Below are 23,118 nucleotides of genomic sequence, written 5' to 3' on the forward strand. Positions count from 1 at the left end.
TCCCGGGCTATTCAATTGGCGGCCCGCGGGCCAGGTCTGGCCCGCCAATCATCTCCATCCGGCCCGAGGGCACCCCAACCTCCCTCCTCTTCTTTTCCTGGCGGTGCGGCTAAATTTGGTTAGATATGCGCGTGGCCGTAGTGGCGCCTGCAGCTGTACGGCTATACGCACTGTGTGTGTACCATGAGCGCTCCGACTGACCTGAGAAACGGTTTCAGTCCGAATATTTCAACAGTTATTATGTGTGTCCCGTATTTCTGTCGACTGAACCAGCGATATCAATCATTCCTGAATTAATCATTCTTTGGTTCGATTATTTCCTTTCCATGAATTGGCCAAACGCGCTTGCATAACGGTCTGAAACGATTCGGATTCGTTCGGACCGTTCTGTCACTGAATCTTCTGAAGCGGTTTCTCGGTCAGTAACAACAAATAGAGAACAAATGGCGCTGTTTTCAGCTGTCTCACTAGTTTACTTTGAACTACGCAGCGCGCCCCAGTGGATAACGGAACGCAAGCTTAAAGGAGTTGCATTTACTCCCGGTCCCGGACACTATTATTAAACAGCGTTGCGACATCCAGTGAAAAGCGTTTCAACCTGACACATCTCTCTGTTACAAACCACTCAATGATTTTAACTAGTTTTAAATCGGATGAAACAGCCTCAACATTCCCAACACGACTGATGACTGTAAATAGCAGAAACATTGTGCCATGAACGAAGTTCATCACCCTTACAAACATTTACCATGAATGTACTGTAGGCTAGTAATTTACCATGGATTAGGCAGAAATGTGGAATATTTATATTGACTACCATGTTATAGTCATTTATATTGCATTAGATTTTTTAGGGGGCTAGAGAAATATATAATTGATTGTGTGTATAGTTTTTACCTGTTTAGGCATTTTTTAGACAGTGGGAGTGAGTGAGTAGCCATGCATGGTTTTACATATGGTTACAAAGTCTCACTGTCAGAATATTTTCATTTAAGCCTATAATAATTATTAATAAAATAATTCTTACCAATAGCTATGATCTTGTATAATTCATATATTTGTACATAGCTGTAAATAAGTTATTTATTATGGTCTGATAAATCTGGATACTGTTGGGTACCACATTTCCAAGTAAATACAATACTTTTATGTTTACTTTAGCTTACTTATTGATACTGTTATGTTTCAATAAATAAGCTAAACATCGGCCCACCTCAACTTTTCGATTTAATAATCCGGCCCTCGAGTGAAGCTAATTGAATAGCCCTGCCCTATTCTATAACAACTGTTCGTATTAGTGTTCACTGGTGGGATTCTCTCTGAAATTTGTCTGAGATCCTCTGGCCGTGCTTAAAGCTTCTTCTTGGCAGAGATTCTCTGAGAACTGCTCGGGAAGATCTCCCGGTCGTGATTAAAGCATTTAAAGGACATTTGCTGAAGTCTGTCGGTTAATATTGCTGGGCAGCAAGTTAGGGTTAGTAGGCTCAGCTGACGTCGATGTGTAGACGCACTGGAGCATAGTATTAGACTCAGCCGGAGTCGATGTGTAGATGCGCTGGAGTATAGAATTAGCACCCAGCCGAATTTGATGTGTAGACGCGCTAGCTAGGGTAGCCTATAGGGTTAGAATTGGCCGGCGTCGACTGTAGACGCGTTAGAGTATAAATATTATAGGACGAAGTTAGGTTTAGGGAAAAAATTTACCACAGGCCCAATCCCAATTCAACCCCTTACCTCTTCTCTTTCCCCTACCCCTCTGTTTAGCGCACTCATATGAAGGTGTAGGGCTGTCTCAATTATCTTTTTGTTAGAGGGGTAAGGATAAGGGGAAGGGCCAGATAGGCCTATACACAAAGATTTGTCAGACCCCCCTGCAAAGGAAGGGCTATGATAAATGCATCGGCTACAGCGGTGCATCGCCAACATGGCTGCCGAAGTGAAAAAGGAGACCCATAAATTATGGCGTTGTAGCGACAATGAGAATGAACCAAACACAATTGAAACAAGAGGCCCTAACAAGAGGTCACCTGACCCCTGCGACTAACAGACTACGACTTTCTTAAGGACCAAGGTCCCATGACAGAGATGTAAAACAGACTTCCCCCTTCTTGAAGACCTTTGAATGACCTCATTGTTGGACCTCATTGTTGAGACCTCTTAAAAACCACAGAGACAAGAGACTTTTCATATAAAAATGCATACAATCATCACAAAACAAAGCTTGACGAACTTATAATCAAACATCGTTCAACTACATAATTCTATAGTGTGTCTATGACCCCTGTAGGTGTCTATTATACTTAATCACATATAAGTCATCTAATTGTTGTAACTATTACCTGTGTGAATGAAAGGGTATCGTGTTTCCTATCATTATGCTCATATATTATTGTGGCGGGGGGGCGTGGTCTCGCGAAGTCTGTAGCGAGAGACGAGTCAGCGAGCTGTGCGGTGAGTAAGTAGGTCAAGTGCAGATGATGAACACCTGTGTCTGATTGCAGTGATTGGCGTGGAGACCGCATATAAGCTGCCAGGAAGGAGAGAGCGAGAGAGAGAGGACTGGGACTCGTGCGGCGTTCGAGAGGAAAGAGTGCTGGGGAAAGCGACGAGAGCTGAATCAGCGTGGAAAGAGTTTGTGATTGAATTTGTACTGTGCTGTAGAGAACCTACGGTGAATGCGCTGTGTGCGCGCCTTTTGTTTTGTTTTGAGTCATACTGAATAAAGTCCGTACGAGTCCCAGTATCGCCGACCCTGTCTTCTCCTTCCTTCACCCACATACACTCGACTTGACTACACTGGTGCCGAAACCCGGGAAGGAGAAGACCGCCGCCGCCATGCAGAACCCGCCGGGAACGCCATTTGCGGATCTCATCCAAAGGCTCGCGGGTCTTCACCGGGAACAACACCACGCCCTGCTGGCCGTAAAGGAGGAGCAGGATCAACGGTTCCAGCTGCTTCTCCAAGGCCAGCAAGAAGACCGCGAGCTGTTCCGGAGCTGGCTCGACCGGGAGATTGGGGCCGTCCCCAATCCAGCTACGGCCTCGGCCCTGCCCCTGCCTCTCAATAAAATGGGGGCCCAGGATGATCCGGAGGCGTTTCTGGACCTTTTTGAGAGGTCGGCCAAGGCCCGGGGATGGCCCCGAGTGGACTGGCCCCTGCGGCTCATTCCCCTACTGTCAGGCGAGTCGCAGGTAGCCGCCCACCAGCTGCCAGTCCAGAATCTCCTGGTCTATGAAGACCTGAGACGCGCCATTCACCAGCGGCCGGCCCTTCGTCATGGCACAGCAGCTCTGGGACTCCTGCCGCAAATGGAGGCGACGTCGTCGTTTTGGCCGGGCATTCACGAGAACGTGCACAGGTGGTGCGCGTCTTGTCGTGAATGTCAGTTGGTGAATCCCCCAGCCAATCCAAAAGCACCATTGTGCCCCCTTCCATTAATGCAGGTCCCCTTCGAACGAATTGGTATGGACCTCGTCGGGCCATTAGAACGGTCAGCACGGGGGCACCGCTTTGCGTTAGTCCTGGTGGATTACGCAACGCGGTACCCCGAAGCGGTCCCGCTCCGTAACATTTCTGCAAAAAGTGTTGCAAGCGCGCTCTTCTCGTTAATCTCCCGGGTGCGAATCCCTAAGGAGATTCTCACCGATCAGGGCACGGCGTTTATGTCAAGAACTATTCGCGAGCTTTACGAATTATTGGGCGTTAAATCGATTCGCACTAGCGTCTACCACCCACAGACCGACAGGTTGGTGGAACGATTTAATCGCACGTTGAAGTCCATGATTCGGAAGTTCGTTCACGAAGACGCCAAAAATTGGGATAAGTGGCTAGAACCCCTCTTGTTTGCTGTACGCGAGGTCCCCCAAGCCTCCACGGGGTTTTCCCCCTTCGAGCTTCTCTATGGGCGTCAGCCCCGCGGGGTGTTGGACGTTCTTAGAGAAACTTGGGAGAACGGACCGTCCGCTAGTAAAAACGAAATTCAGTATGTCTTGGACCTGAGAACAAAACTCCACACTTTGGGGCGGCTATCAATGGAGAATTTGTTACAGGCTCAAGGCAGACAGAGTCAGCTGTACAACAGGGGGGCTAGACTGCGTCAATTTGCACCGGGAGATAAAGTACTTGTATTACTCCCTACCTCCAGCTCTAAATTACTCGCCAAGTGGCAAGGACCATTTGAGGTCACACGGCGAGTTGGCGATCTCAATTATGAGGTGGTTCGAACAGATAGGGGCGGAGCACATCAAATTTATCACCTCAACCTTCTCAAAAAGTGGGCCGAGTCAGTGATGCTGGCGACGGTAGTGAGCGGAGAGGAGGATCTCGGGCCACAAAAAGCGACCACAAAATCACAATCTCTCGCACTGGCTCTTGGTGGAGATCACCTCTCACCCTCCCAGCTCACTGACATTAAAAATTTACAAGCTGAATTTGCGGATGTGTTCTGGCCGAACGGACCTCATTCAGCACCACATTGAGACGGAACCGGGTGTGGTGGTGCGCTGCCACCCATATCGTTTACCTGAACACAAGAAAAAGGTAGTTCAGAACGAATTAGAGGCTATGCTGGATATGGGGGTAATAGAAGAGTCCAGCAGTGACTGGGCGTGCCCGATAGTTTTGGTTCCTAAAACCGACGGCTCGGTCCGGTTCTGTGTAGACTATAGAAAGGTGAACGCGGTGTCTAAGTTTGATGCTTATCCAATGCCAAGGGTTGACGAATTGCTTGATCGGCTGGGTACTGCTCGTTTTTATTCGACACTGGACTTAACAAAGGGCTATTGGCAGATCCCCTTGTCGCCTATGTCCAAAGAAAAATCAGCTTTCACAACGCCGTTCCGTTTACACCAATTTGTCACCCTTCCTTTCGGCTTGTTCGGGGCTCCTGCGACTTTTCAGCGTCTGATGGACAAAATTCTCCGGCCGCATGCTGCATATGCCGCTGCCTACTTGGATGATATTATCATCTATAGTAACGATTGGCAGCGTCATATGCGGCATCTGCGTGCCGTCCTGAAGACGCTGGGAAGGGCGGGGCTCACGGCCAACCCGAAGAAGTGTGTGATTGGGCGTGTGGAAGTAAGGTATCTGGGCTTCCACTTGGGTCACGGGCAGGTGCGTCCCCAAATTGATAAGACGGCAGCTGTTGCGACCTGTCCGAGACCCAAGACCAAAAAGGAGGTTAGACAGTTCCTGGGGCTAGCGGGTTATTACAGAAGGTTTGTGCCTAATTATTCGGACCTCGCTAGCCCGCTGACTGATCTAACTAAAAAGGAGGCACCAGATACGGTCCAGTGGACGGAGCAGTGTCAGCAGGCTTTCACCCGGATAAAGGCTGCTCTGTGTGGCGGGCCGCTTTTACATGCCCCTGACTTTTGTCTCCCTTTCATCCTACAGACGGACGCATCGGACAGGGGGCTGGGCGCGGTCCTGTCCCAGGAGGTGGAGGGTGAAGAGCGGCCGGTCTCTCTCTTAGAGAGCTTTCGACTGATGTACAGCACCATTGAGAGAGCCAATTATTAATTCAGAAGGTGGCTTGATTGAAATCTGTGTAAAAATGTTTATGTTCTTAAAATGGAAATTATGTCTAAACTGAATCCTCTGTTCGAGCTGATGAGTAAGCAGACCACAGATAACACATGATTCACGATGAGAGAAGGGGGGGGGGGGGGGATAGAAAAGACCCCCTTCTCAAATAACCATATAGTATCTTATTGTCCGAATTCCAAATTCCTCCAGGAGGCGGGACAAAACACTTGAGTTTAAAACCTTAGACCCGAACAGGACTTTAGTAGAATAATGCGCTAGAAGAATAGAACAGAAGTCGGGCGGGCTCTCTCTCGAAAAAGGTCTCGGCAGAACAACAAGTCGGGTGGAGCAGACGATGCTTATAGTAACCATGTAGACGCGTAGAGACAAAGAACCCAAATTAAGATCAGAAGAACGGGTTCAACAGCTTCAATCAAGCCATCATCATCTATTCTCGTCTCAATTTTCTTTCTTTCCTAAGTTTTCCTTTATTTTCTCGATAAAAGTCTCGGTTCTAAGTTAAGTTTTGCTGCAAAGTTTCGTTTTAACGTTTCAACTGCAAAACCAGCTTCCAACTTCAAAGACTTTCATTCATCCGCGCCAACACACCACGTGACTGGCTGTCCAAGATCTATCCAGGCACACGAGAAGATCAGCCAAACGAACGGACCGGGAAACCCCCTTTACTACGGAAAAGGAATCCCCAAAAGCAACGCAAGGACAAGCAAGTAGCCTCCAGACTGAACTGGTTTAAAATTGCATAACCCGCCTAAGAAACGATAGAAGGGTTAAATTAATGATTGATGGTTCGTTCAGGTCATGTCTTATAAGTGCAAATAGAAACTTGGGATTTCACCATCTCACTCTTAAAACTCATTCTTTCCTCACTCTCTTCTTTCTGCAACTCGTATGAATGTTTGTGTGCGTGTGTTTGTGTTAGATATTAGTTTTATGTTCTAGGATAATCAATAAAGTCTTTTTTATATTTTAAAGATAATTGTCTTGTGTTATGTGCTTACAGATTTATTGTCTTGAACTGCGATCTAAAGCTACCTATGCTTTTACCCTTGAATTATTTCTAAATTTAGCTGTTAGCTGGGAATTAGTCTTTCTGGGCCAGGAAGATATTATATTTCCTAGAATTAATAATTGTTTATGCTTTCCGTTCATTGGATGAACTGATAAAATGATCATACTATTGATTCTGCTACAGTAAATTCTGAAAATAATTAAATTATTAATTATTGATCATAATCCGTAATGAATAATAATTAGTTATATTTATACAGGCGTATAAACGCTACAGCGTTAATAAGGACTTTAATGACAAATAATCGTTTATGTTACATTCAATGTTTTGTTCATATTTACAATAATGTTCTTCAAAGAAACGTTTGCAAAAAAAAAACGTCCTTAGACGTAGGAGCTAGTGACAATTTATTATGACGTGTAACTGAGTAGTTGTGGAATATTTTCACTCCTACTCCTTTGCCACTCTGTTTCAAGGGGCAAGGGGAATTGGTAAGTGTAGGTGAAGGGATACAAATTAGAATTGGGATTGGGCCTAAGCAAACTTCTCCATTCATCTTGACTAGGAGTGTAATGATTCACTCGTTTACTCAATTATAAATCTTGACGATGCATATGCATCAATCTTGAAACTTATTTTTGAATTATAAATCGTTGATTTCAATCAATAATCGATTCAAAATGCTAAGAATCGAATTAATCGCGATTCGATAGCGATTCAGTGCTTTAAAATATATAAACATTAAATTACTACATGCACAAATTAATGGAAACGTTGTGCGCCGTCATTCACGCCCTAACAGCTTTCCTTCACAGAGACTACGTGCAGCACTGCACGCTTTACCGTCTTTCACTGGATTGCGTTGCGCTCCGTCCATAGCTATCATTGACCTTTTTTGAGAAGCCCACGTTTGTGCTCTCTTCAGGATGGCGACTACTATTATTGATATGAGCCGATGACAGCTTTCTATCGAGACAGCAATAGTCCTGAGTCAAACCGCTCGAGCCATTGATAAAGCTGCCAAGTCATTGTGTGGTCACTTCTGTTGTGTTGAAATAATATGATTTGATTAAGTTGGCTTGAGAAAGTCAACTTACCTGAAATCCTATTTAAACTTATTATTATTAGAAAGATTTTTTTTCTTTCTTTCTTTCCAACTAATCTTCTTTCTTTCTAACTAATCTTTCTTTCTTTCTAACTAATCTATCTTTTTTCTTTCTAACTAATCTATCTTTCTGTCTTTCTGACTAATCTCTTTCTTTCAAACTAATCTATTTTTCTGTCTTTCTAACTAATCTTTCTTTCTATTTAATCTTTCGTTCTTTCAAACTAATCTTTATTTCTAATGAATCTTTCTAACTAATCCATCTTTCTTTCTAACAAATCCATCTTTCTTTATTTCTAACAAATCCTTCTTTCTTTCTTTCTAATCCATCTTTCTTTCTAATCCATCTTTCTTTCTTTCTAACTAATCCTTCTTTCTTTCTTTCTACCTAATCTTTCTGTCTTTCTTTCTGACCCATCTATCTTTCTAACAAATCTTTTTTTCTTTCTAACTAATCCATCTTTCTTTCTTTCTTTATAACAAATCCATCTATCTTGCTTTCTAACTAATCCATCTTTCTTTCTAATTAATCTATTTATCTTTTTTCTTTCTTTCTAACTAATCTATCTTTCTTTTTTTCTTTCTTACTAATCTTTCTTTGTTTCTAACTAATCTTTGTTTATAACTAATCTTTCTTTCCAACTTACTTTTCTTTCTTTCTAACAACTCTTTATTTCTAACTAATCCATCTTATTTCTTTTTTCTTTCTTACTAATCTTTCTTTCTTTACTTCTAACTAAACTTTCTTTCTTTTTAATGAATCTCTTTCTTTCATTCTTCTTCATAACTAATCTTTCTATTTATCTTTTTTCTAATTAATCTCTTTCTTTCAAACCCAATCTTTCTATTTTTTCTACTTCATCTTTCTTTCTTACTAATCTTTCTTTATTTCATCCTTACTAATCTTTCTTTCTATCTGTCTTTCTTTATAACTAATCTTTCTGCTTTCTAATCTTCTTTCTAACTAATCTATCTTCTTTCTTTTTTCTTTCTTACTAATCTTTCTTTATTTTTAATTAATCTCTGTCTTTCTTTCTATCTATCTTTCTTACTAATGTTTCTTTCTTTCTATCTCTTTCTTTTATTCTTTCTTTCTAACTAATCTTTCTATCTTTCTTTCTAACTAATATAATCATTTATTTCTAACTAATCTCTCCTTCTTTCTACCTAATCTTTCTATTTTTCTACCTCATCTTTGTTTTTTTCATCCTTACTAATCTTTCTTTCTACTTTATTTCTTCTTTCTAATCTTTCTTTCTTTCTTTCTAACTAATTTTTCTTATCTTTCTTCTTTATCTAATCTTTATTTCTTTCTAACTAATCTTTCTTTCTTTCATGCTTTCTTACTAATCTTTCTTTCTTTCTAACTAATCTTTCTATCTATCTAACTAATTGTTCTATTCTTTATAACTTATCGTTTTCTTTCTTTCTAACTAATCCATCTATCAAACTTCAAACTACTTTAAACTTCAAACTATTTTAAACTTCATCAAAACTCTCTGGTCCGGCTTATTCAAGCCAACTTAAAGTTTGTCTCATCAAAAAAAAAATGTTCTGGTTAGTGGTGCTTGCCAAAGGCAAGGCATCAGTATTGTTATTGTGCATACTTATTAGTGTTGCTTGCCAAAGGCAAGGCATCACTAGTGTTCTTCTCCATACTTATTATTAGTGGTGCTTGCCATAGGCAAAGCAACACTAGTGTTATTGTGCATACTTATTATTCTTATTATTGGTGCTTGCTGAAAGCAAGGCAACACTATTGTTATTGTCCATACTTATTATTCTTTTTCTTATTATTATTCTTCTGGCCACTTTTTGACGCGCTACTCCTCCCGCAGTTTTTGTCACAGACCCACGAATGAGGCGTCAAAACGTGCGGCCTGTTCGGGAATGGTGTGCTATGACTTTTATAAGGGATCGGGGGTACAATGTTCGCCCCAGGGGCGAAAAACCGGCCGAAAAATCCCATAGACTTAACATTGCGTCAAACTTTGACGAGTCGTAGGTCGGAACGAGGATGTCGCAGAAACGTGTAATTTACCACATTTGAAGAGGCTGACAGGCTCTGTAAGAACATACCACACAATGGGGTAAAAGTTTCCCCATTGACTTACTATGGTGTAGGACGGCCCATGAAATTTTATATTTTATATTGAACATAACTCGGGATCACAGTGTCATAGAGACAAGGGGACGGGCTTATTTTGCTCAGACAACCAATCAGTCTCTCAGGATCATTGTGAAGCTATCAAGCCACGCCCTAGCAACCATTTAGAGCAACTTAGCAACAACTCCCATAGACTTCCATTGAAAGAGATCGAAGGGATATCTCTGGACTGAATTGTCATAGAAAGATGAGGGTGGTCTCGTTTGACTCGGGGCAGCAAACAGCCAATCATGAATCACCTCAACACTTCCTGGCCACGCCCTAGCAACCATTGTCGAGCACCTTAGCAACCAAAATCCAAAGAGGAATATCGTCCATTCTGAATGCCACAGAGGCATGGGAGTTGGTTTATATCATTCATACTGACAAGCAGCCTTTGGAGTTTCATGATTGGCAGCTGCCAAGCCACTCCCTAGCAACCAAACAGAGTACCCTAACAGCCATTTTGCAAGACCTACATCTCTATATCAGAACATCGTATAGAAATGGGGGTTGGTTTATATCATTCATACTGACAAGCAGCCTTTGGAGTTTCATCATTGGCAGCTGCCAAGCCACTCCCTAGCAACCAAACAGAGTACCCTAGCAACCATTTTGCAAGACCTACATGTCTGCATCAGAACATCGTATAGAGATGGGGGTTGGCTCTTTTGACTCGTGCTAGCAAACAGGACTTGCTATATGCTATACATGCTAGCAGTGAATAGCAACATGCTAATATTGATTAGCTAAGTGCTAAATCATGCCAATAAAATGCTACAAACTCAACAGTAACCATCTTTGACAACTACCAACCACCTAGTAACACCATAGCAACCACCCAGATTACCCTAGCAACACCATAGCAACCACCCAGAACACCCTAGCAACTGCCTAGCAATGCACTAGCAACCACCCAGAAAACCCTATCAACCACCAGAACACCCTAGCAACCACCTAGCAACACCATAGCAACCACCCAGAATACCCTAGCAACCGCCTAGCAACACCCTAGCAACCACCCAGAACACTCTAGCAACCGCCTAGCAACAACCCAGAATACCCTAGCAACCGCCTAGCAACACCATTGCAACCACCCAGAACACCATAGCAACCGCCTAGCAACCACCCAGAATACCCTAGCAAGCTCCTAGCAACGCCATAGCAACTACCCTAGCAACACCCTAGCAACCATCCAGAACACCCTAGCAACCGCCTAGCAACACCATAGCAACCACCCAGAATACCCTGGCAACCGCTTAGCAACGCCCTAGCAACCGAGTGCCGAGTTTTGCCACTGCAAGCACCACTTCACATTTTCTTCTGGAAATGTACATTCTAGTTAGTGGTGCTTGCTGAAAGCAAAGCAACACTAGTGTTCTCTTGCATGCTTATTATTATTAGTGGTGCTTGCCATAGGCAAAGCAACACTAGTGTTATTGTGCATACTTATTATTCTTATTAGTGGTGCTTGCCTATGGCAAAGCAACACTAGTGTTATTGTGCATACTTATAATTCTTATTCTTCTTATTCTGGCCACTTTTTGACGCGCTACTCCTCCCTCAGTTTTTGTCACAGACCCATGAATGAGGTGTCAAAACGTGCGGCCTGTTCGGGAATGGTGTGCTATGACTTTTATAAGCGATCGGGGGTACGATGTTTGCCCCAGGGGCGAAAAACCGGCCGAAAAATCCCATAGACTTAACATTGCGTCAAACTTTGACGAGTCGTAGCTCGGAACGAGGATGTCGCAGAAACGTGTAATTTACCACATTTGAAGAAGCTGACAGGCTCTGTAAGAACATACCACACAATGGGGTAAAAGTTGCACCCCTGGGGGGCAGGAGCTGCCCAAAGTTTCCCCATTGACTTACTATGGTGTAGGACGGCCCATGAAATGGGCCGTCCTACACCATAGAAACCGCTTTTATATTGAACATAACTCTGGATCACAGTGTCGTAGAGACAAAGGGGCGGGCTCATTTTACTCAGACAACCAATCAGTCTCTCAGGATCATTGTGAATCTATCAAGCCACGCCCTAGCAACCATTTAGAGCACCTTAGCAACAACTCCCATAGACTTCCATTGAAAGAGATCGAAGGGATATCTCTGGACTGAATTGTCATAGAAACATGAGGGTGGTCTCGTTTGACTCGGGGCAGCAAACAGCCAATCATGAATCACCTCAACACTTCCTAGCCACGCCCTAGCAACCATTGTCGAGCACCTTAGCAACCAAAATCCAAAGAGGAATATCGTCCATTCTGAATGTCACAGAGGCATGGGAGTTGGTTTATATCATTCATACTGACAAGCAGCCTTTGGAGTTTCATCATTGGCAGCTGCCAAGCCACTCCCTAGCAACCAAACAGAGTATTCTAGCAACCATTTTGCAAGACCTACATCTCTATATCAGAACATCGTATAGAGATGGGGGTTGGTTTATATAATTCATACTGACAAGCAGCCTTTGGAGTTTCATCATTGGCAGCTGCCAAGCCACTCCCTAGCAACCAAACAGAGTACCCTAGCAACCATTTTGCAAGACCTACATCTCTGCATCAGAACATCGTATAGAGATGGGGTTTGGGTCTTTTGACTCATGCTAGCACACAGGACTTTCAACATGCTAAACATGCTAGCTGTGAATAGCTACATGCTAATATTGATTAGCTAAGTGCTAAACCATGCCATTAACATTATAAAAACTCTATAGTAACCAAATGTGAACACTACCAACCACCTAGTAACACCATAGCAACCATCCAGAATACCATAGCAACCACCTAAAACACCCTAGCAACCGCCTAGCAACACCATAGCAACCACCCAGAATACCCTAGCAACCGCCTAGCAACACCCTAGCAACCACCCAGAACACCCTACCAACCGCCTAGCAACCGCCCAGAATACCCTAGCAACCACCTAGCAACACCCTAGCAACCACACAGAACACCCTAGCAACCGCCTAGCAATACCCTAGCAACCACCCAGAACACCCTAGCAACCGCCTAGCAACCACCCAAAACACCTTAGCAACCACCCAGAATACCCTAGCAACCGCATAGCAACACCATAGCAACCACCCAGAACACCCTAGCAACCGCCTAGCAACACCCTAGCAACCACCCAGAACACCCTGGCAACCGCCTAGCAACACCCTAGCAACCAACCAGAACACCCTAGCAACCCCCTAGCAACCACCCAGAACACCCTAGCAACCACCCAAAACACCTTAGCAACCACCCAGAATACCCTAGCAACCGCATAGCAACACCATAGCAACCACCCTGGATACCCTAGCAACCGCCTAACAACCAACCAGAACACCCTAGCAACCGCCTAGCAACACCATAGCAACCACCCATAACACCCTAGCAACACCCTAGCAACCACCCAGAATACCTTAGCAACCACTCAGAATACCCTAGCAACACCATAGCAACCACCAATAAACCCCCAGCAACGCCCTAACAACCACCCAGAATACCCTAGCAACCGCCTAGCAACCACCAAGAACACCCTAGCAACCACCTAGCAACCGCCTAGCAACACCATAGCAACCACCCTGAATACCCGAGCAACTGCCTAGCAACACCATAGCAACCACCCAGAACACCCTAGCAACCACCTAGTAATGCCCTAACCACCCAGAATACCCTAGCAACCGCCTAGCAACCACCAAGAACACCCTAGCAACCACCCATAACACCCTAGCAACGCCCGAGCAACCACCCACAACACCGTAGCAACCGAGTGCCGAGTTTTGCCACTGCAAGCACCACTTCACATTTTCTTCTGGAAATGTACATTCTAGTTAGTGGTGCTTGCCTATGGCAAAGCAACACTAGTGTTATTGTGCATACTTATTATTCTTATTCTTCTTATTAGTGGTGCTTGCCTATGGCAAAGCAACACTATTGTTATCTCACATACTTATTATTCTTATTCTTCTTATTCTTATTCTTCTGGCCACTTTTTGACGCGCTACTCCTCCCGCAGTTTTTGTCACAGACCCACGAATGAGGCGTCAAAACGTGCGGCCTGTTCGGGAATGGTGTGCTATGGCTTTTATAAGGGATCGGGGGTACGATGTTCGCCCCAGGGGCGAAAAACCGGCCGAAAAATCCCATAGACTTAACATTGCGTCAAACTTTGACGAGTCGTAGCTCGGAACGAGGATGTCGCAGAAACGTGTAATTTACCACATTTGAAGAGGCTGACAGACTCTGTAAGAACATACCACACAATGGGGTAAAAGTTGCACCCCTGGGGGGCAGGAGCTGCCCAAAGTTTCCCCATTGACTTACTATGGTGTAGGTCCTACACCATAGAAACCGCTTTTATATTGAACATAACTCTGGATCACAGTGTCGTAGAGACAAAGGGGCGGGCTCATTTTACTCAGACAACCAATCAGTCTCTCAGGATCATTGTGAAGCTATCAAGCCACGCCCTAGCAACCATTTAGAGCACCTTAGCAACAACTCCCATAGACTTCCATTGAAAGAGATCGAAGGGATATCTCTGGACTGAATTGTCATAGAAACATGAGGGTGGTCTCGTTTGACTCGGGGCAGCAAACAGCCAATCATGAATCACCTCAACACTTCCTAGCCACGCCCTAGCAACCATTGTCGAGCACCTTAGCAACCAAAATCCAAAGAGGAATATCGTCCAGTCTGAATGTCACAGAGGCATGGGAGTTGGTTTATATCATTCATACTGACAAGCAGCCTTTGGAGTTTCATCATTGGCAGCTGCCAAGCCACTCCCTAGCAACCAAACAGAGTACTCTAGCAACCATTTTGCAAGACCTACATCTCTATATCAGAACATCGTATAGAGATGGGGGTTGGTTTATATAATTCATACTGACAAGCAGCCTTTGGAGTTTCATCATTGGCAGCTGCCAAGCCACTCCCTAGCAACCAAACAGAGTACCCTAGCAACCATTTTGCAAGACCTACATCTCTGCATCAGAACATCGTATAGAGATGGGGTTTGGGTCTTTTGACTCATGCTAGCACACAGGACTTTCAACATGCTAAACATGCTAGCTGTGAATAGCTACATGCTAATATTGATTAGCTAAGTGCTAAATCATGCCATTAACATTATAAAAACTCTATAGTAACCAAATGTGAACACTACCAACCACCTAGTAACACCATAGCAACCATCCAGAATACCATAGCAACCACCTAAAACACCCTAGCAACCGCCTAGCAACACCATAGCAACCACCCAGAATACCCTAGCAACCGCCTAGCAACACCCTAGCAACCACCCAGAACACCCTAGCAACCGCCTAGCAACCACCCAGAATACCCTAGCAACCACCTAGCAACACCCTAGCAACCACTCAGAACACCCTAGCAACCACCTAGCAACACCCTAGCAACCACCCAGACTACCCTAGCAACCGCCTAGCAACCACCCAAAACACCTTAGCAACCACCCAGAATACCCTAGCAACCGCATAGCAACACCATGGCAACCACCCAGAACACCCTAGCAACTGCCAAGCAACACCCTAGCAACCACCCAGAACACCCTAGCAACCGCCTAGCAACACCCTAGCAACCAACTAGAACACCCTAGCAACCCCCTAGCAACCACCCAGAACACCCTAGCAACCAGCCAAAACACCTTAGCAACCACCCAGAACACCCTAGCAACCGCATAGCAACACCATAGCAACCACCCTGAATACCCTAGCAACCGCCTAACAACCAACCAGAACACCCTAGCAACCGCCTAGCAACACCATAGCAACCACCCATAACACCCTAGCAACACCCTAGCAACCACCCAGAATACCTTAGCAACCACTCAGAATACCCTAGCAACACCATAGCAACCACCAATAAACCCCCAGCAACGCCTTAACAACCACCCAGAATACCCTAGCAACCGCCTAGCAACCACCAAGAACACCCTAGCAACCACCTAGCATCCCCCTAGCAACCGCCTAGCAACACCATAGCAACCACCCTGAATACCCAAGCAACTGCCTAGCAACACCATAGCAACCACCCAGAACACCCTAGCAACCACCTAGTAATGCCCTAACCACCCAGAATACCCTAGAAACCACCTAGCAACCACCAAGAACACCCTAGCAACGCCCGAGCAACCACCCACAACACCCTAGCAACCGAGTGCCGAGTTTTGCCACTGCAAGCACCACTTCACATTTTCTTCTGGAAATGTACATTCTAGTTATTCTTATTCTTCTTATTCTTATTCTTCTGGCCACTTTTTGACGCGCTACTCCTCCCGCAGTTTTTGTCACAGACCCACGAATGAGGCGTCAAAACGTGCGGCCTGTTCGGGAATGGTGTGCTATGACTTTTATAAGGGATCGGGGGTACGATGTTCGCCCCAGGGGCGAAAAACCGGCCGAAAAATCCCATAGACTTAACATTGCGTCAAACTTTGACGAGTCGTAGCTCGGAACGAGGATGTCGCAGAAACGTGTAATTTACCACATTTGAAGAGGCTGACAGACTCTGTAAGAACATACCACACAATGGGGTAAAAGTTGCACCCCTGGGGGGCAGGAGCTGCCCAAAGTTTCCCCATTGACTTACTATGGTGTAGGTCCTACACCATAGAAACCGCTTTTATATTGAACATAACTCTGGATCACAGTGTCGTAGAGACAAAGGGGCGGGCTCATTTTACTCAGACAACCAATCAGTCTCTCAGGATCATTGTGAAGCTATCAAGCCACGCCCTAGCAACCATTTAGAGCACCTTAGCAACAACTCCCATAGACTTCCATTGAAAGAGATCGAAGGGATATCTCTGGACTGAATTGTCATAGAAACATGAGGGTGGTCTCGTTTGACTCGGGGCAGCAAACAGCCAATCATGAATCACCTCAACACTTCCTAGCCACGCCCTAGCAACCATTGTCGAGCACCTTAGCAACCAAAGTCCAAAGAGGGATATCTTCCATTCTGAATGTCACAGAGGCATGGGAGTTGGTTTATATCATTCATACTGACAAGCAGCCTTTGGAGTTTCATGATTGGCAGCTGCCAAGCCACTCCCTAGCAACCAAACAGAGTACCCTAGCAACCATTTTGCAAGACCTATATCTCTGCATCAAAACATCGTATAGAGATGGGGGTTGGTTTATACATTCACATTGACTTTGGAGCTTCATGATTGGCAGCTGCCAAGCCACTCCCTAGCAACCAAACATAGTACCCTAGCAACCGTTTTGCAAGACCTATATCTCTGCATCAAAACATCGTATAGAGATGGGGGTTGGCTCTTTTTACTCATGCTAGCAAACAGGACTTGCTACATGCTAAACATGCTAGCAGTGAATAGCTACATGCTAATATTGATTAGCTAAGTGCTAAATCATGCCAATAAAATGCTACAAACTCAACAGTAACCATCTTTGACAACTACCAACCACCTAGTAACACCATAGCAACCACCCAAATTACCCTAGCAACACCCTAGCAACCACCCAGAACACCCTAGCAACTGCCTAGCAACGCCCTAGCAACCACCCAGAACACCCTAGCAACCGCCTAGCAACCACCCAGGATACCCTAGCAACCGCCTAGCAACACCCTAGCAACCACTCAGAACACCCTAGCAACCACCTAGCAACACCCTAGCAACCACCCAAAACACCCTAGCAACCGCCTAGCAACACCCTGGCAACCATCCAGAATACCCTAACAACCGCCTAGCAACACCCAGGCAACCACCCAGAACACCCTAGCAACCGCCTAGCAACGCCCTAGCAACCACCCAGAATACCCTAGCACCCGCCTAGCAACGCCCTAGCAACCACCCAGAATACCCTAGCAACCGCCTAGCAACACCATAGCAACCACCCAGAACACCCTAGCAACCACCTAGCAACCACCCAGAACACCCTAGCAATGCCCTAGCAACCACCCAAAATACCCTAGCAACCAACCAGAACACCCTAGCAACCACCCAGAATACCCTAGCAACCACCCAAAACACCCTAGCAACCACTCAGAACACCTTAGCAATGCCCTAGCAACCACCTGAACAACATGAATAAGCCATATCTCAGCACCAGAACATGGTACAGACATGTTTGTTGCCTAGTATGCAATCATGTACCACACCCTAGCAACCGAGTGGCGAGTTTTGCCACTGCAAGCACCACTTCACATTTTCTTCTGGAAATGTACATTCTAGTTCTTCTTCTTATTCTTCTGGCCACTTTTTGACGCGCTACTCCTCCCGCAGTTTTTGTCACAGACCCATGAATGAGGTGTCAAAACGTGCGGCCTGTTCGGGAATGGTGTGCTATGACTTTTATAAGGGATCGGGGGTACGATGTTCGCCCCAGGGGCGAAAAACCGGCCGAAAAATCCCATAGACTTAACATTGCGTCAAACTTTGACGAGTCGTAGCTCGGAACGAGGATGTCGCAGAAACGTGTAATTTACCACATTTGAAGAGGCTGACAGGCTCTGTAAGAACATACCACACAATGGGGTAAAAGTTGCACCCCTGTGGGGCAGGAGCTGCCCAAAGTTGCCCCATTGACTTACTATGGTGTAGGTCCTACACCATAGAAACCGCTTTTATATTGAACATAACTCTGGATCACAGTGTCGTAGAGACAAAGGGGCGGGCTCATTTTACTCAGACGGCCAATCAGTCTCTCAGGATCATTGCGAAGCTATCTAGCCACGCCCTAGCAACCATTTAGAGCTCCTTAGCAACAAGTTCCATAGACTTCCATTGAAACAGATCAAAGCGATATCTCAGAATATAAGAGTCATAGAAACGTGAGGGTGGGCTCGTTTGACTCAGGGCAGTAAACAGCCAATCCTGAATCACCTCAACACATCCTAACCCCTCCCTAGCAACCATTGTCAAGCACCTTAGCAACCAAAATCCAAACAGGCATATCTTCCATTCTGAATGTCACAAAGGCGTGGGAGTTGGTTTATATCATTCATACTGACAAGAAGCCTTTGGAGTTTCATGATTGGCAGCTGCCAAGCCACTCCCTAGCAACCAAACAGAGTACCCTAGCAACCATTTTGCAAGACCTATATCTCTGCATCTAAACATCGTATATAGATGGGGGTTGGTTTATACATTCACATTGACTTTGGAGCTTCATGATTGGCAGCTGCCAAGCCACTCCCTAGCAACCAAACAGAGTACCCTAGCAACCGTTTTGCAAGACCGATATCTCTGCATCAGAACATCGTATAGAGATGGGGGTTGGCTCTTTTGACTCATGCTAGCAAACGGGACTTGCTACATCCTACACATGCTAGCAGTGAATAGCTACATGCTAATATTGATAAGCTAAGTGCTAAATCATGCCAATAAAATGCTACAAACTCAACAGTAACCATCTTTGACAACTACCAACCACCTAGTAACACCATAGCAACCACCCAGATTACCCTAGCAAAACCCTAGCAACCACCCAGAACCCCCTAGCAACTGCCTAGCAACGCCCTAGCAACCACCCAGAACACCCTACCAACAGCCTAGCAACCACCCAGGATACCCTAGCAATGCCCTAGCAACCACTCAGATTACCCTAGCAACCGCCTAGCAACGCCCTAGGAACCATCCAGAATACCCTAGCAACACCATAGCAACCACCCAGAACACCCTAGCAACACCCTAGCAACCACCCAGAACACCCTAGCAACCGCCTAGCAACACCATAGCAACCACCCAGAATACCCAGAATACCCTAGCAACCGCCTAGCAACACCATAGCAACTACCCAGAACACCCTAGCAACTGCCTAGCAACACCCTAGCAACCACCAGAACACCCTAGCAACCGCCTAGCAACACCATAGCAACCGCCCAGAATACCCTAGCAACCGCCTAGCAACACCCTAGCAACCACCCAGAACACTCTAGCAACCGCCTAGCAACCACCCAGAATACCCTAGCAACCGCCTAGCAACACCATTGCAACCACCCAGAACACCATAGCAACCGCCTAGCAACACCCTAGCAACCACCCAGAATACCCTAGCAACCTCCTAGCAACACCATAGCAACTACCCTAGCAACACCCTAGCAACTGCCTAGCAACCACACAGAACACCCTAGCAACCGCCTAGCAACACCATAGCAACCACCCAGAATACCCTGGCAACCGCCTAGCAACGCCCTAGCAACCGAGTGGCGAGTTTTGCCACTGCAAGCACCACTTCACATTTTCTTCTGGAAATGTACATTCTAGTTATTATTATTCTTCTTGCAGGTAAAATTTTATATCTAACTCCTCCTAGAGCTTTAACTCTACATACTCCAAACTCGGCACAGACACTCAAACTGTTCTGACTCCAGTTGCTATATCTTTTCTTACTGATCGGACTTACGGTTTTCCTAAAAATGACGATCAAACTCAGAAAAAACTCCCATTGACTTAACATTGCGGAATGTTCAGATTTTCAAACTCACCAACTGTCAAAAATTCAAATCTAAACTCCTTGAAGCCCTAGACTGAATCAAACTGCCATTCTATATACAATATGAGCCATTGAGACTCATTTAAACTAATAAACTCATCTATCTATGACACTTATCTATCTACACTTAAACTCTTAAACTCATAATAAATTAATAAACTCTAAACTTGAACTCTTAAACTCATTTAAACTTATAAACTCTAAACTCATAAACTCGTACACTTATAAACTCATACACTTATAAACTCATGAAGATAAATACACTTATGAACTCTTAAACTCATAAATTAATAAACTCTGACCTCTTACTCATTTAAACTTATAAACTCTAAACTCATAAACTCGTACACTTATAAACTCATGAATTCATACACTTATGAACTCATGAATTCATAAACTTATAAAAATACACTTATAAACTCATGAATTCATACACTTATGAACTCTTAAACTCATAAATTAATAAACTCTGAACACTTATTTAAACTTATAAACTCTAAACTCATAAACTCGTACACCTATGAACTCATGAATTTATACACTTATAAAGTCATAAACCTATGAACCTCTCACCACCCAGAACACCCTAGCAACCACCCAAAATACCTTAAATCACCCTAGCAACACCATAGCAACCACCCAAAATACCCTACAACACCCTAGCAACACCATAGCAACCACCCAGAACACCCTAGCAACCACCGAAAATACCTTAAAACATCCTAGCAACACCATAGCAACCACCCAAAAAAGCCTAGAACACCCTAGCAACTGCCTGCCTTCTTTCTAACTAATCTATCTATCTTTCTTTCTTTCTAAATAATCTATCTTTTCTTTCTAACTAATCTATCTTTTTTCTTACTAATATATCTTTCTTTCTTTCTTTCTAATCTTTCTTTCTTTCTAACTTATCTCTTTCTTTCATGCTTTCTTACTGATCTATCTTTCTTTCTTTCTTACTAATCTTTCTTTCTTTCTTTCTTACTGATCTTTCTTTCTTTCTAACTAATCTATTTTTCTTCCTTTCTAACTAATTTTTATCTTTCTTTCTTTCCAACTAATCTATCTTTCTTACTGATCTATCTTTCTTTCTTTCTTTCTTTCTAACTAATCTATCTTTCTTTCTTTCCAACTAATCTATCTTTCTTTCTTTCTTTCTAACTAATCTATCTTTCTTTCTTTCTAACTAATCTATCTTTCTTTCTTTCTAACTAATCTATCTTTCTTTTTTCTAACTAATCTTTCTTTCTAACTTTTATTTTCTTTTTAACTAATATTTCTTTCTTTCTAACTAATCTTTCTTTTTAACCAATCTTTCTTTCTTTCAAACTAATCTTTTTTTCTTTCAAACTAATCTTTCTAACTAATCTTTTTATTTTATTTTCGTTCTCTTTTCTTTCTAACTAATCTTTCTTTCTTTCTAACTAATCTATCTTTCTATCTTTACAATTAATCTATCTTTCTTTCTTACTAACTAATCTATCTTTCTTTCTTTCTAACTAATCTATCTTTCTTCCTTTCTAACTAATCTTTCTTTCTTTCTTACTGATCTGTCTTTCTTTCTAACTAATCTTTATTTATTTATTTATTTCTAACTAACTAATCTTTCTTTCTTACTAATCCATCTTTTTTTCTTTCTTACTAATCTTTCTTTCTTTCTACCTAATCTTTCTTTCTTTTTTCTTTCTTTCCAACTAATCTCTTTCTTTCTTTCTTTCTTAGTTATCTATCTTTCTTTTTAACTAATCCATCTTTCTTTCTTATTAATCTTTCTTTCTAACTAATCCTTCTTTCTTTCTAACTAATCCATCTTTCTTTCTAACTAATCTTTCTTTCTTTCTTTCTAACTAATCCTTCTTTCTAACTAATCCATAGTTCTTTCTTACTAATCTTTCTTTCTTTCTACCTAATCTTTCTTTTTTCTTTCTTTCTTTCCAACTAATCTCTTTCTTTCTTTCTTACTGATCTATCTTTCTTTCTAACTTATCTGTCTTTCTCTCGAACTAATCTTTCTTTCTTTCTTACCGATCTATCTTTCTTTCTAACTAATCCATCTTTTTTTCTTTCTTTCTGACTAATCTATCTTTCTTTCTTTCTTTCTAACTAATCCATCCTTCTTTCTTTCTGACTAATCCATTTTTCTTTCTTTCAAACTGATCTTTCTTTCTTATCTATCTTTCTTTCTAACTAATCTTTCCTTCTTTCTTTCTTTCTAACTAATCTATCTTTCTTTCTGATCTATCTTTCTTTCTAACTAATCTTTCTTTGTCTTTCTTACTAATCTATCTTTCTTTCTAACTAACTAATCTTTCTTTCTAACTGATCCATCTTTCTTTCTTTCTTTCTTTCTTACTAATCCCTCTTTCTTTCTTTCTTTCTAACTAATTATCTTTCTTTCTTACTGATCTATCTTTCTTTCTTACTAATCTTTTTTCCTTCTTTCTGATCTTTCTTTCTTTCTTTCTAACTAATCTTTCTTTCTTTCTAACTAATCTATCTTTCTTTCTTTCCTACTAATCTATCTTTCTTTCTTTCTAACTAATCTTTCTTTCTTTCTAACTAATCTTTATTTCTTTCTTTCGAACTAATCCATCTTTCTTTCTTTCGAACTAATCTATCTTTCTTTCTGACTAATCCTTCTTTCTTTCTAACTAATCTTTCTTTCTAACTAATCTATCTTTCTTACTGATCTATCTTTCTTTCTAACTAATCTTTCTTTCTTTCTAACTAATCTATCTATCTTTCTTTCTAACTAATCAATCTTTCTTTCTTTCCAACTAATCTCTTTCTTTCTTTCTTTCTTTTTTACCGATCTATCTTTCTTTCTTTCTAACTA

At 43.0% G+C, this 23,118-nt stretch overlaps 1 protein-coding gene across 5 annotated transcripts in view; it reads right to left on the minus strand.

The window, feature by feature from the left end:
• LOC143701868 (cytosolic 5'-nucleotidase 3-like) overlaps positions 1-23,118 on the minus strand; it is a 204,230-nt gene that overhangs the window by 62,722 nt on the left and 118,390 nt on the right. The window lies entirely within an intron of this gene.

Source organism: Siphateles boraxobius, unplaced genomic scaffold (genome assembly GCF_051911475.1).
Source record: "Siphateles boraxobius isolate OS27281-9 unplaced genomic scaffold, OSU_SipBor_1 33, whole genome shotgun sequence".
Taxonomy (NCBI): domain Eukaryota; kingdom Metazoa; phylum Chordata; class Actinopteri; order Cypriniformes; family Leuciscidae; genus Siphateles; species Siphateles boraxobius.